Below are 16,231 nucleotides of genomic sequence, written 5' to 3'. Positions count from 1 at the left end.
TGAAACATATATATATTATTAATATAAAAATGATATAACTAATAAATTTATATATTTGTTCAATTACAACTATGTATATTAATAAATATACAAATGATATAGGTTCGTGAATCCGAGGCCAACCCTGCATTGTTCAGTTTCGTCGTATGAATATTTTTACTACAAAATATTGGATAGTGAGTTTCATTACTCCCTTTTTATATATATTTTTGGGACTGAGAATACATGCGCTGATTTTACTTATGTTTTACGAAATATACACAAGTGATCAAAAACTACATTATATGGCTGGATTATGAATATTGAATATCACCCATTTTTAGCTTGGTAACCTAATAATTAGAAAACGGGTATGACCCCTAATTGACGTGAATCCTAAAGATAGATCTATGGACCTCGACAAGTCCCATCAGGGGTACGAATGCTTTAGTACTTCGAGATTATTATTATTATACAGATGAGAGGTTCTGTTTGGGGATATTCTATGCATTAAAGTTAAGTCGGTTATCAAGCGTTCACCATATGAATGATTTTTAATTCGCGGGTTACGCGTGTTATTTTGTACTCGGGTTACGTGTACAATTAAATATATGAAATCTTGTGGTCTATTAAAATGATGGAAATGAATGTTTATGATAAACTAATGAACTCACCAACCTTTAGGTTGACACTTTAAAGCATGTTTATTCTCAGGTATGAAAGAAATCTTCCGCTGTGCATTTGCTCATTTTAGAGATATTACTTGGAGTCATTCATGGCATATTTTAAAAGACGTTGCATTCGAGTCATTGAGTTCATCAAGATTATTATTAAGTCAATTATAGTTGGATATATTATGAAATGGTATGCATGCCGTCAACTTTCGATGTAAAGAAAGTTTATCTTTTAAAAACGAATGCAATGTTTGTAAAATGTATCATTTAGAGGTCATATACCTCGCGATGTAACCAAATGTAATGTATTCGTCCAGATGGATTAGGACGGGTCGCTTCACGTAATCATATCACAATGTATCTGATAAATCAATTATTTGATATTATCTTCTAATTCCATCGATAAACATATTGAAAGAAATACGTTCGTGTAAAGTATTATACGTTTAATACTTTATTAATATTCTCAAGTTATAATATATATATATATATATATATATATATATATATATATATACATATCTATTTATATATAACGGTTCGTGAATCGTCGAAATTTGGTCGAGGTTATAATGAATGTATGAACACAGTTTAAAATTCTTGAGATTTAACTTAACAAACTTTGCTTATCGTGTCGGAATAATATAAAGATAAAGTTTAAATTTGGTTGGAAATTTCCTGGTTGTCACATTTTCCGGGTCGTCACATTAGGCACGTGACTCAACTTAACAGAAATATTTAACGACCATCAGTCATAGGGACTATTTCAACAACGTTTACATACTACGAGGACTATCTCCATAAAAAAATCACAGAGATTAAATTAGCATTTTGATACAAACCACATGGACCATTTTCATTAATTATGTACTTTTTATAATGATTATTTAATTTGTTACGAGTTTTTGTAATTAGAGAGGTTAAAGTTATGAAAAATTAGGGTTTATGAATTTGAGATTAGATGAAGGTGAAGGTGAAGTAAGGATGAAGTTAGAGGTGATGAAAGGACATAATACCTTCACTTGTTTAACCTTTGTATGACAGTTAACGAAGAGAGTTAACAAATAGAGTTAACACTTAATGTTGAGAGGAACTATCTTTGATTGAAGTTCAAATCACATGAACTATCAGTGATGAAAAAAGCACAAGGACTACCAGTGATTTTTGTAACAAATCACATGAATTATCTTTTATGTTATGTCAAAAATCAATTATTAAATTAACTTTTTATTTTAATTGATACAAAAACTAATTTTTAAATTCAATTTTTGACTATCAAATTAAACTATTTCATGTGTTTTTACTTACCAAAAGTTAAATATTGTTAGCAATGGTATAATGATAATCATTGCAAACAAAGGGAAAGTCTAAGGTGTAAATTGTGATTTGTGATGTAGACAAAACAGTAATACTGTAGTAATTAGTAATGTAAAATGTAAAAGGTAGAAATTAGAATTTTACGTATATTTTACTACTCTTTATAAATTTACTAGCCTTCAAGAGCCCGTGCGTTGCACGACAACTCTTAATAAAACAAACTGGAAACGTATATGTTAAATCAATTAACGATATATTCTTGTGAATGATACAATTACAATTACGAAACCAATCATTATTGATACTATCTGTATTGAAAGTGAATGTTTTGAAAAAAATATCGTAAACGCTATGAATGAATACAGTTACAATGCAAAAATTAATTGTTTATATTATGTGTTACCAAGTTTCATGTACTTGCTTCATAATACTGAAAAAATGAATATAATTAAATTAAAAAAACTACACGTCAATGCGATAGAAAAAAATCATTCTTGTCATCTATATTACAAAGCAATGTGTATGGTCAGTCCTACAATTTTCGGAATCTTTACCTTCTCGACCTTCATACACACCCATCAAAAAACACATAACATAATTTTGCGTTAGTGTAATATTCGAAAGAGCAAGCTATTAGAAGTAGGTTATCACATTAGAAGGTAAGAAACTCCCTTTACTCAAGCATTCATACCTTTAATTTTCAGCTTTTTACCACTGCCCAAAGGGTTGTTTCAATAAGATTTAGCCATGGCATTGGAATCTTTTGATTTCCTCATTGTCATTCTAGCTTGTTCCTGCAACTAATGAAGTTAATTTCCAAATACATTATCTATATGCGGACTACAAAAGAGATGTAATAAGGGTAAGGCTTCTTTAACCAACTATTTTTTCTGGAGTCTAATTGACTTAATTATTTTAATATCATATGTGCCACACAGATATTCTTAAAAGCAAAAGTTAGAACCTAGTGTGTTGTCATAGACACAAGACTGACAAAAAAAAACTGCCAAAAACACTAAAATACCTATTAGCACTACCAAAGGAAGGAGTTTCAGACTTACCGTGGCATAAGGTTCTTTTGTATAAATCAAAGTGGTTTGAGGTATGTAATCAAATACATCATGTCTCTTCCTTTTGGTGTCTGTAGAAACACAGTGCAATAGAACTTGTTGTGGCTAATCTGTCGTTGTGGCTGATCTGTTAAAGAGGACCTATATGTTAAGAATCATGAAAATAAATATTGAGAAGCAGTATTAAGTTCTACAATGAAATTATGCTCAAATTTTGAAAGGAAGAGAATAATGCAGTTTAGAGGTTAAACAGGAGGAAGCATAATCATGAATTTAAGCTTTATGACAATATCAACCCGACCCAAAAATCACATTGTAAAGAAACAAAGGGTGTTCTAGCTTATACTATTACCCTCCACCTCGTTTAATTCATAGCCACGGTCACTTGTTTAGATGTTTTTGAGGCACGGAGTATGGCACAATGTTTGCATATTCATTTGTCAATCAAGTAAAAGACCTAAAAATACAACATCATTACTTCAATGTGTTAGACTTGAAACAATGTTTGGTAGAAATACCATTATTCATTCATTAATAAGAACTTTGAAACTTACAGATATATTGATGAGATGATATCAACGATTGCCTTGATGTCGACATCTTTCTTGTTGATCGAATTGTATGTCACCAACATAAGTTGTGCAAACAAAAACACAAAAATCAACTTTGTAATAATAATTCTGACCCAAACCAAACATATAATGGCAGTTGTAACCCAAGTCATGACAACGGTAGAAATGGTGACCCAAATCATCTTTGCAAAAGCAATCTCAACCCAAAAATCAACAACATTAAATATTCAACAACATAAATGTTACCCAGTACCATTTTTGACCCAGTGACAGTAAACATTAGCAATCACACTTATTTTGAAAAGAATTTGCTAATGTTAATCGAAATGTACTTACATGCTTATCGATTCGTGAAACTTCGAATGTAATCTGCACATTATAAAGGATGTTGACAACTCGGGACTATTTGACCCATTTCGAACTATTTTATATAAATTACCCCCATAACCAACATATACTTAAAGACGAATGTGCAATCTCATCCTGGTTGTTTTACTTTTTGTCAAAAATTATAAAAAAATAAAAACCAACGCATTTGGTCGGTAGACTTCTAACCATCGTTACCTTTATTGTAATGATGAATGGATAACATTATTTAGTGGTCAGTGGTTATCTATGATGAATATGATTCAGGGTTTTTTCAGTTGCGAAGAGAGAGAGAGAGAGAGAGAGAGAGAGAGAGAGAGAGAGAGAGAGAGAGAGAGACGTCAGTAGAGACTCACATGCTTTATGTGAGGCATAGATTTTAAGAGCCCGTGTGTTGCATGGCAGTTCTAAAAAAATAGTTTTCGTAATCGTTACTATTCGTACAACATTGTTTGTGGTTGATAGCAGTTTAGTCACGAAACACTTTAAAAGCCCGCCGTGCATTGCAAACATATATAGCAATTTAATGTGCAATTTTAAAGTAAACTACCTTGCAGTGTACTTCCGTAAAAAGTCTCATTGTGTGATCATGGTATGCACATCGTCCAAGTAAACTACCTACACAAAAAGAAATAGTCTTTAGTAATAAGAATTTTCTTGTTGACATAGAAAAGTCAACCAACTGGCACACTTTTAAAATCTCTTTTTACAACAATGCCACCACTTCCAGTGATCTTTCCCATCCTCTCTATCTTGTCATAAGTATTAGTAAAAGTTGATATTTTTGAACACTTAAAGAGTCAAAGATGCTTATGCCAGAATACTAATTATCAGAAAATGCATAAATGAGAGACACAAAAATAAAGCCTTCACTAATCAGTATGTTGATTAACTAACCAAGATATTTATGTATATGCTAATGCAGTCTATTCCTTATATTTATGTGTATGCTAATGCAGCTGCAGTTGCAGTTTAGCTTGTTCACAACGATTCAGTTTAGTGACCAAGTGACCGAATGACACAAATAACCAAATGTAATATGCTAGTGACCCAAATGACCAAATGTAATATTATCAGGGAGCCAAATGGCCATATTCAGTTTAGTTGCCAAATGACCAAATGCAGGTTAGGCTAAATATATTAAGTGACCCAAATGACCATTTACTACCCTAATTAAATTATAAAGAGTAGTTACTTTTTTTAGATTGAAATATAATATTAGCAAACCTTCAAAACAATCATAGCATCTGAATCTGTTCCATTTATGCTATTGTGTAAACCCATCTGCATAGCTGCAATTCTTTAACAAATATTACACATTTGATTTTATTAGTATAAATTGAACATTTGTACAAAGTAACAGACTACTAAACTTGGGTTAAATCGGAAATATTGTACCACTTCCAAAAAAAGATGCATTTTAAGGATCATCTAGCCTTCTCAAATGGCCATCGTTTAGAGTGAAGCCATTAGTCCAGTAAATGATGGCATGAACCTTAGGGGGTTAGGTTGTTGGAGCGCGACAGGGGTTGTCTCTCCAGACAGTAGTCTTCCTCTTCCACCATACATGCTATAATGTTCAAAAACCAAACATCAAATGTATTAGTCAAGTTGATTACTAATAGGTATGAACTTATCAAACTCAGTATGAACACTTTACCATGGGATGTATGACATTCTTTATTAGTTTGTTCCTCTTCCACCATACATGCTACATGTTGCTTTCTTTTTGTAGCCACGATGTATGACATTCTGTGACGATCGCTCCAAATCCATATGGACGAACACGTCATTCATTGATTTCATTGTGAGGTATTTGACCTCTATATGATACGTTTTGTAAACATTGCATTCTTTTGAAAAGGCACGCCATAAATGTATATTTAAATCAAAGGTTTTCGACATCTGATGATTTCTACATATAGACAATCACCGTATATAATATTTTACAATAGTACTTTCGTTGACAATGCAGTCAAAATAAGGTACATGGTGATGAATTGGTGAATGCAACGTTTTCTTGGAAAATATGCCATGTAAGACTCCGTGCACATAGCTTGTATATCATAATAGCAAACAGCGGAAGACTTCTAGGGAACCTGAGAATAAACATGCTAACAAGTGTCAACACAAAGGTTGGTGAGTTCATAGTTTGTATGTTTCGCATAATCTGTATATAAAGATGGATCACAAGATTTCAGTTGTTTCATCCAGAAATGTTTATCAATAGATTCTACATAACAGAGCACCCTGGTAACTAAACTTTAACGTTATAATGATAAATACCCCATTCGTTTTAATACACGTAAACCAACGTGTCCTAAACTCAAATAACACACGTCCGTTAAAAGGCTAGTGCTCTAGCTCGGACGGGGATGTCAAGCCCTATGGATCCATATACTGTTATTCGCGCCCACCAGTCCACATCCTATGTACTGGCAGTTACTAGTTACCAAAGCTAAGGGATTTTCGGTTTAAACTCAGTGTAGAATTAAGTATGTACTTGTATCCATTGCGTTTAAAATAAATTGCATGTATTCTCAGCCCAAAAATATATATTGCAAAAGCAATTAAAAAGGGAGAAACTCACCTTAGCAGCACATAAAGTTGTTCATCGTAATGTGACCGAAACCCGGAATATCAAATAATTGTAGATCTCAATGTATCAATATTGTGATTCAATATTTCAAAAAAGTACGTAGACGTACGGAGATGATAAACACTAAGTTTGACTTTACGAGCATAACCCTCGAATAATACCCATAATTTTCTTAGCTTTATCCCGTATGAAAACCCATTTTAAAAAGTGACACGCTCATGACCTCGTCGTAATATTTTATGTATAATATTACTAATAATAATAATAAGATTAATAATAATAATATAATATTAATCTTAATAATAATAATAATAATAATAATAATAATAATAATAATAATAATAATAATAATAATAATAATAATAATAATAATATTAATAATAATAATAATAATAATAATAATAATAATATTAATATAAATAATAATATAAATATAAATAATAGAGAGATATATGTGTGTGTAAACGAACATAAATCGAATTCAATTTATAGACTTTTCCTGAAATCTGACTCCATACGATCGCATGAGTTTTCAATTTATGCACTCATTGCAAAGTGTTTGGGCATTCTTTTAATACTTGTAAAATTAGACCTAAAACAGAAGATGAAGTATCTGCACAAGTGTTAAAAGACGCTTTGAAAATCAACAATGATGGTGAAACAGTTGATTTAAATAACCAGTGTGTTGAGGATGGCTCTAAAGTTGTTGGTAAGAATGGAAGGATATTTCATAAGCTGAATTTTGATAATAATAAAAGTCAATGGCAGTCAACAGAAGCAAAAGGTATCAAGCAAAATGCAGTTAAGAATAATTATGGTATTAAAGACAATATTGCTGTGGAGGAAACAAATTGGAATGTGGAGACCCAGAAAAATCGAAATCATAATGTTTTAAGGAAAAGAGATAAAGGGAAGGGCATTGATGGTGAAGGTAATAATAAGACACATTCCAAAGATAGAATTGAAACAAACAATCCTTTTTATGTATTAGTAGATGATGAGGGTAATGGTGATTGATGTTAGGTTTGATAATACTGCTCCGAAATCAGGGTATTCTACATCTTGTTAGTTTCTTACTTTATATCTAGTATAGGTCCTCGAGTTTCGCTCAAATTAGTGTTTCTCATGTTGTAATCCTCGTTGTATCATTTCCTTATCAATAAAATTATCTTGCTTTTCAAAAAAAAAAAAATATTAATCTTAATAATAATAATAATAATAATAATAATAATAATAATAATAATAATAATAATAATAATAATAATAATAATAATAATAATAATATTAATATAAATAATAATATAAATATAAATAATAGAGAGATATATGTGTGTGTAAACGAACATAAATCGAATTCAATTTATAGACTTTTCCTGAAATCTGACTCCATACGATCGCATGAGTTTTCAGTGTTTTTGCCATGCGATCGCATGGCCGCCTTATCCTGTTTTTGTTTGCTAGTTCGTCGACATCAAATAGTGTTTTACTGTAGCAAATAGTGTTACTGTAGCAAATAGTGTTTACTGTAGCAAATAGTGTTTACTGTAGCAAATCACGGTAGCACTGTAGCAAAATACGGTTTCACTGTAGCAAATAGTGTTTTACTGTACAAATAGTGTTTTACTGTAGCAAAGTCATTTTACTGTAGCAAATAGTGTTTTACGGTAGGAAAGTCGTTTTTTTACTTGTATATATATATATATATATACATACATATAATTGTTCATGAATCGTCGAGAGCAGTCAAATGTAATTTAATACATGAAATATTTCTAAAATTTTGAGATTCAACTTCATAGACTTTGCTTATCGTGTCGGAAACATTAAATCATTTAAAGATAAAGTTTAAATTTGGTCATAAATTTCCGGGTCATCACAGTACCTACCTGTTAAAGAAATTTCGTCCCAAAATTTAAGTGAGGTCGTCATGGCTAACAAAAGAAATGTTTTCATGACGAATATGAGTTGATAAATAGAATTTTATCACCGTTGAATTATATGGATAAAACAATCCGATTTTTCGAAGCGTATGAGAGAAGTTATCGTAATCGAGTGAAATGGAGAATAGAGATGCGTCTTATCTCTTGACGTAGTAACGATTGATTTCCGGAATTTAAGGAATAGAAAATCTTCATAATCTAAATAAGATTTGATTCTTCGAATTTTAAGGAAATTAAGATTTCCTTTGATTAAATGCGTAATCTGCCTCGATTGCTATGTCTGATATTTTGCTATAAATTAACCACTTCCGTTTCATTATTTTCATCACTCCTACATCTTCTTCCTTAATTCATACTTTCAAAAGATTGTGAAAATGCTTCATCCAGTTCTGATTCTTGATATACTCTTAACTTTCATATCTGTCATTCTTCTTTTTCATCTACCACCGGAGGAAGTTATTTTCTTCTACCATTACCTTGGGGTTATAGTGTTTTTCATTCTCCCGTGTCTTAATATTGCTATACGCATTTATATACACGGTTTGTAAATATCGGGGTTGTTATCGGGCTTATTTTCTCCTTTATATTTCGGAGCTTTATGCTTTCGTTTTCTCTTCCCGACTTTAAGTCAAGCGAATAATGGTCCAAAATTCGTAGGTATGGATTTTGAAATGAACATAATTAATATTCTAAGAAAGAAACGGTAATGGCACAATCTGACTTGTCAAATTACCAGAATACCTCGAAAAAAAACCGAATCATCAAGAAAAATATTTTCTTGATATGTTTAGAGGTTAAATAGAATGAAAGAGTTATGTAACATGGTTCATGATGAGGGTATGATCTGTGAACCTTTGTCACGTTCCATTAGAAACTCAACATGACTTACTGTAATATAATCACGTTGATCAAGTGTCATTATATTATACTAACTCATGCTTCAGTTCCCAACATTACTTCAAAACATCCATTTTTTCGAATTTTTCAGATTTTAGAAACTAAAATAGTTTCTTATATGATGTAACACAGATAGCGCGAAGAGGTAATGATTTCAGATAAGAATGGTTTCGAAAAATATCTTCAGAAATATGGAGGATATTTATAATGGGAAATACGATGATATCTTAGAATATTTAAGATAAGATGATGATGAAGAATATTGTCCGCAAAGGTTTTAGAGTAAGGAGCAAGGTATTCACTAATGACTTCAGCAGATACTGAATCATTTGGATTCTTTGAAGGCAGATTTCGTCCTTGTGATTTATCCACAGCCTCTTTCATACTTTGCTCAATCCGTTTTCCAGTTCCAAACTTTCTCTTTTTCTGAGCTTTGCCAGCACACTATCCTTTATCATCAAACTTTTTACTGTTAAGGTCGTTTACAGTTTTTGCTGCTTCATCAGCATTTTTCAAGATTTCGAGAACTAGTTCGTAGTTTAAGGTGTTTTTCAGAAACTTCACATTCGAAGTATGTAAGTCTAGAAGATAGACATTATATGTATATATATAACTCTTGACGTAGAATTGCTGCGATATTCGAAATACTGATTGCTAATTCCCGGTAGTTGATATGACAATTATTGTTACAAGATGTGGATGAATGATAGGGTTTCAATGAATATTATGATTTTTCGGAAGGTCTTGTTGGTAAATTTACTGCTAATGTGGTGGAACATGAAAGGTTTCCCAGTAACAAGAACGTATATATCAAAGTCACAATAAGGCTAATATGAAAATTCGAAGTTGGTTGGAAGTGTGATAAAACTGGATACTTTGAAAAGGATTGCAAGATTATTTTCGGTAAAAACAACGCTAAAGGATCTTGCACAGTTATGAAGTCAAAATATAGCTTTGAAAGATGTCGAGATCTAAGAATGATGTCACCGGTTCAGAGTTATGACTTGGATTCTGATCCGTCAATATGTAATCGAATTTGTATGAAAACGATTGTATATCATTGTGAGCATTGTTAATAATTTTTGAATCAAAGTTGAAGAATGTACAATGTAACATATTAATTGCGAACTTATATATTTCCCGGGTATTACCCACCCGTTAAAGATTTCACAATTAATACTTTGTACAAAAGAATTTTTTATTACCGTCTTTATGAAAATATATGTATGTATATTTTCTTCAGATATAACACAGATTTAATGAGTTAATATCATATTAAGCTCATTTAATTTTCGGCTTGACTTAGAAATAATTAATCTCTAAAACATTAAAGATTGCATAATCTTTGTGGAGTATTTCGCTAATGTAATCGATACTTCATTATTTATTCTTATTGATATTCTTCGGTGAAGGATGTTGGTGCTCGTGGAATTTTTGTGAAGCTTACAAGGCACAGATGATGTTTTCTGAAAAGTTTCGAGTATATTGAAATTGAAAATGTAAAATCAATTATGTAATTGATTAATACACTTGGTTTATTATGAAATGGAATTCTTTGGATTGAAACAGAGATTGTAGTTAATGAAGGTTAAGTTGTTAACGAATGATGTACATCATAGCATATTAGTAATATGAATTTAACCGAGTAGTATTTACCCTTTTTTTCAATTCATACTTAATAGCTTAGTACGAAAAGATTTATGATGGTTTTAAAATATATATAAGATATACATATAAATTCTTCAGAGGGAATGAGTTAATATTTCATAACTCGTTGATACAAATATACGCGTTGTTGACTTGTAATAATATCCACGGTGCTTTCTTGAACTGGCGGAGCTTGTGATGTTAGAGGTGCTGATGATTCTAATGATGTTGACAGCACTAACTGTGCTGGTGAGGCTAAGGGTACTATTGATGCTGTTGGTAAAACAAGTCTAGCTTGTACCTTACGTATCATTCTTGTCAGGGTTTCTATTCTTCCTTCTATTTATCTGATTTTCGGTTAGAACTGGGATAAATAATCTCTAAGATTTTAGAGATTACATAATCACCGTAGAATATTTCTTCGATGAAGTTATGAATCAGTACTTCATCATTTATTGTTGTTGGCACTCCTTGGTATCTACGGTGCGTATGATGTTGATATCCGAAGTACAGTTTTTAGATGTGATATTGAGGTGTGGGATGCGGATGTGGTTGTTGGTGGTGGTAATGGTACTGTTGTTGTTGATGATGGTGGTACTGGTTATGCTGCTGGTGCTGCTGCTGGTGTTTGTAACTTTCGCACCATATTCTCCAAAGCCACTACCCGAGCGCGAAGCTCGTTGACTTCTTCTATTATACCGGGATGATCGGTGGTTCGGACGAGCGGACGAATAAGATTTAGAATGTGAGATAGTATATAATCATGACTAGATATTCTGGAAATGAGAGAGAAAACGGTATTACGAACAGGTTCGCCGGTAAGTGCTTCAGGTTCTTCGCCAAGAGGGCAATGTGGTGGATGGAAGGGATCGCCTTCTTCTTGTCTCCAATAGTTAAGTAGGCTACGAACCCATCCCCAATTCATCCAGAATAGATGATGGCTAATTGGTTGATCCATTCCGGTTACACTGTCTTCGGAATTCAGGTGAATATCCATATCAGAATAGCTGTCAGAGTTTAAGGAATTTGAACTAGATACAGGATCCATCTTGTATAATTAGGGAGATGATTTTTTTTTATATGAATTAGATTATAGAATTTAGTTTGGTATTCTTCAATACATAATTTACATATGTATATATAATACCAAATTCCATAAATCACGGAGAAATTTTCGGAAGATGTCAGGAAAAGTTTACAGTAACAGATACGCTAAGATATGAATTTTGTCTATACACTATTCATGCAATCAATGCAGTAAAACGTGTCTAGACTAGCAATGATAAGCAGGTAATTTCCGACAAAAAATGATGAGCAAAACTTTTGACATGCAGACACGGTCGAAGTCCAGACTTACTAATGTATCCTAACAATTATCAGTTAGACACACTCATGCAAGACCTGGTTCGCTAGGACCAACGCTCTGATACCAACTGTGACGATCGCTCCAAATCCATATGGACGAACACGTCATTCATTGATTTCATTGCGAGGTATTTGACCTCTATATGATACGTTTTGTAAACATTGCATTCTTTTGAAAAGGCACGCCATAAATGTATATTTAAATCAAAGGTTTTCGACATCTGATGATTTCTACATATAGACAATCACCGTATATAATAGTTTACAATAGTACTTTCGTTGACAATGCAGTCAAAATAAGGTACATGGTGATGAATTGGTTAATGCAACGTTTTCTTGAAAAATATGCCATGTAAGACTCCGTGCACATAGCTTGTATATCATAATAGCAAACAGCGGAAGACTTCTAGGGAACCTGAGAATAAACATGCTAACAAGTGTCAACACAAAGGTTGGTGAGTTCATAGTTTGTATGTTTTGCATAATCTGTATATAAAGATGGATCACAAGATTTCAGTTGTTTCATCCAGAAATGTTTATCAATAGATTCTACATAACAGAGCACCCTGGTAACTAAACTTTAACGTTATAATGATAAATACCCCATTCGTTTTAATACACGCAAACCAACGTGTCCTAAACTCAAATAACACACGTCCGTTAAAAGGCTAGTGCTCTAGCTCGGACGGGGATGTCAAGCCCTATGGATCCATATACTGTTATTCGCGCCCACCAGTCCACATCCTATGTACTGACAGTTACTAGTTACCAAAGCTAAGGGATTTTCGGTTTAAACTCAGTGTAGAATTAAGTATGTACTTGTATCCATTGCGTTTAAAATAAATTGCATGTATTCTCAGCCCAAAAATATATATTGCAAAAGCAATTAAAAAGGGAGCAATGAAACTCACCTTAGCAGCACATAAAGTTGTTCATCGTAATGTGACCGAAACCCGGAATTCCAAATAATCGTAGATCTCAATGTATCAATATTGTGATTCAATATTTCAGAAAAGTACGTAGACGTACGGAGATGATAAACACTAGGTTTGACTTTACGAGCATAACCCTCGAATAATACCCATAATTTTCTTAGCTTTATCCCGTATGAAAATCCATTTTAAAAAGTGACACGCTCATGACCTCGTCGTAATATTTTATGTATAATATTACTAATAATAATAATAAGATTAATAATAATAATATAATATTAATCTTAATAATAATAATAATAATAATAATAATAATAATAATAATAATAATAATAATAATAATAATAATAATAATAATAATAATAATATTAATAATAATATAAATATAAATAATAGAGAGATATATGTGTGTGTAAACGAACATAAATCGAATTCAATTTATAGACTTTTCCTGAAATCTGACTCCATGCGATCGCACGAGTTTTCAGTGTTTTTGCCATGCGATCGCATGGCCGCCTTATCCTGTTTTTGTTTGCTAGTTCGTCGATATCAAATAGTGTTTACTGTAGCAAATAGTGTTTACTGTAGCAAATCGCTGTAGCAAAATACGTTTCACTGTAGCAAATAGTGTTTTGCTGTAGCAAATTGTGTTTTACTGTAGCAAAGTCATTTTACTGTAGTAAATAGTGTTTTACGGTAGGAAAGTCGTTTTTTTACTTGTACATATATATATACATACATATAATTGTTCATGAATCGTCGAGAGCAGTCAAATGTAATTTAATACATGAAATATTTCTAAAATTTTGAGATTCAAATTCATATACTTTGCTTATCGTGTCGGAAACATTAAATCATTTAAAGATAAAGTTTAAATTTGGTCATAAATTTTCGAGTCATCACACATTCTTTATTAGTTTGTCCCTAATTTTTGTTAACAAAAAACAGCATAGTAAGCTTAAAACTTTAACATAAATTACAGTTTTGACCTCATCAAAGTAAATGGGTAAAAAAATAACTCCACATTTTACTTCCTTTCTTTATACTTAAAAAGCAATAAACCTTCTTACATTTGATGTCTATAATCAAAGAAGCACACATATGAATGGGTCAAATTGGTATGAACTTTGTTTTATCTCAGTATGAACTATTGTAATTCTTCACCCCAATAAATGGGTCAGTTGGGTCCAAAGAACTACTACAAATATCAATGTATTAGTCAACTTGATGACTAATAAGTATGTACTTATCAAACCAAGTATAAACAAAAAATGATAACATATATGTTATATGAGACAGCAGCAGAACAAAATCCAACATGTTTAGGTATGAACTTATGAAAATCAGTATGATATATTGTACCTGGGACACCCCACTAAATGGGTCAAATGGGTCCAAAGAACTAATAAAAACATCAAATGGGTCACTGAATATTATTGTTAACAAAAAATAGCACATAAAGTTTAAAACTTTAAAAAAATTACACTTCTGATTTCTTCAAAGTAAATGGGTAAAAAACACTCCACTTGTTACTTTTTTTTTACATTTCAAAAGCAGTAAAGCTTCTTACACTCCAATTGTCTCTAATCATAGAAGCACACATAAATGTTTACTAAAGTAAAACACATTTGAAAGTAAATGGTTCAATAAACAATCCATTTGTTACATTTCAACTGTCTCTAATCAAAGAAGAATACATTTGTCGCTTTTTTTACATTTCAAACTCAGTAAACCTTGTTACATCCAACTGTCTCTAATCAAAGAAGCACAAATTTGTAATGTTTACTAAAGTAATACCCATTTGAAAGCAAAAATATTCTCATGATCTTAAAAAAAAAATTACAGTAATTCTATAAAAGAAGTACCTTTAGGGTTCAACTGAATATGCACTTATATATTTGAGAAACATTAAAAAAAATTACAGTGATTCTATAAAAGAAGTACCTTTAGGGTTCAACTGAATATGCACTTATATATTTGAGAAACCTACATACACATAAAACATTTTAATTTTCAATTTTTTCATCTAAGAAAGTTAATGGTGGTGGAATATTTGTTGAAAAAATTAGGAAAACGAACCTGTTAACAAACGGAGAGCAAATCGAGATTGTATAAAGAAAACCTTACGAATGGCGCTGAAGAATTCGATGGATCAGTGCATCGTTTTTTTCCTAGGGTTTATAAAAGAGGGAGGATTGATGTTATACTCATCATCTGGTGACCCAGATATCGACATAAACCTGCAATTGAACCTTTATAATTGATTTTAATGGTCATTCATGGTCATTCAAAACTCTCCGAATAACTGGCCGGAGCGGAGGCCGACGAAATCAATTACTCAGGCTTAATGAATAAAATGTATACCGTAATTTAGCAAAAATCGTGACGGATAAAATGGTGATAACGACAACATCTATTACTCCGCCGTGAAGCCATAATCGACGGCGATAATGATTTAGGTTTTTCAATTTATAAGAGAGAGAGGGAGAGACGTGGGGATTTGTAGGTGGTTATCTCTACAATTTCAAATGTATACCGTATTTTATTTGTACACGTGTAAATTTCTAGTAATTAGGTTTATTAATCTGGTTTAATTTTCGGATTAACACGTGGAAATGAAGCACTGAAAATAAGGTCAGCTTTACACGTCAGATTTAAAATTCACGCTTTGTAAGATGTAGGGATAGGGATATTTAATTTAATATTAATATATGTATATATGTATATGTATATGTATATCACTATATTGTACTCGTACTCCATAAAACTTTCGACCCAATAGGGTAAGCGTAAACGAATGCTGGCCGATGGATGTCTGGTAAAAACTAAACCTACTGCCAAAGCATTGCAAGATTGCCATCATTTAACATATA

At 31.8% G+C, this 16,231-nt stretch overlaps 2 long non-coding RNA genes across 4 annotated transcripts; both read right to left on the bottom strand.

The window, feature by feature from the left end:
• Positions 1-2,295: 2,295 nt before the first annotated feature.
• Positions 2,296-6,412, bottom strand: LOC139876276 (uncharacterized). Of its 3 annotated transcripts, none has more exons than XR_011768003.1 (7): positions 5,639-6,412; positions 5,377-5,548; positions 5,206-5,278; positions 3,595-4,596; positions 3,032-3,497; positions 2,662-2,764; positions 2,296-2,533 (listed from the first exon to the last, which is right to left on the bottom strand). It is a non-coding gene; the product is annotated as an uncharacterized lncRNA (long non-coding RNA). The 3 variants fall into 3 exon arrangements; XR_011768004.1 differs by having other exon boundaries at positions 3,032-3,181; XR_011768005.1 differs by having other exon boundaries at positions 3,032-3,167.
• A 7,857-nt stretch (positions 6,413-14,269) lies between these two features.
• LOC139876286 (uncharacterized) lies at positions 14,270-15,853 on the bottom strand. The gene is made up of 3 exons (XR_011768007.1): positions 15,438-15,853; positions 15,303-15,344; positions 14,270-14,282 (listed from the first exon to the last, which is right to left on the bottom strand). It is a non-coding gene; the product is annotated as an uncharacterized lncRNA (long non-coding RNA).
• Between the last annotated feature and the right edge of the window lie 378 nt (positions 15,854-16,231).

The sequence above is a fragment of the Rutidosis leptorrhynchoides genome, chromosome 1, assembly GCF_046630445.1.
Source record: "Rutidosis leptorrhynchoides isolate AG116_Rl617_1_P2 chromosome 1, CSIRO_AGI_Rlap_v1, whole genome shotgun sequence".
In the NCBI taxonomy this organism is placed as follows: Eukaryota; Viridiplantae; Streptophyta; class Magnoliopsida; order Asterales; family Asteraceae; genus Rutidosis; species Rutidosis leptorrhynchoides.
Note: the sequence above shows the minus strand (reverse complement) of the source record. Positions and strands in the feature narration are given on the sequence as shown.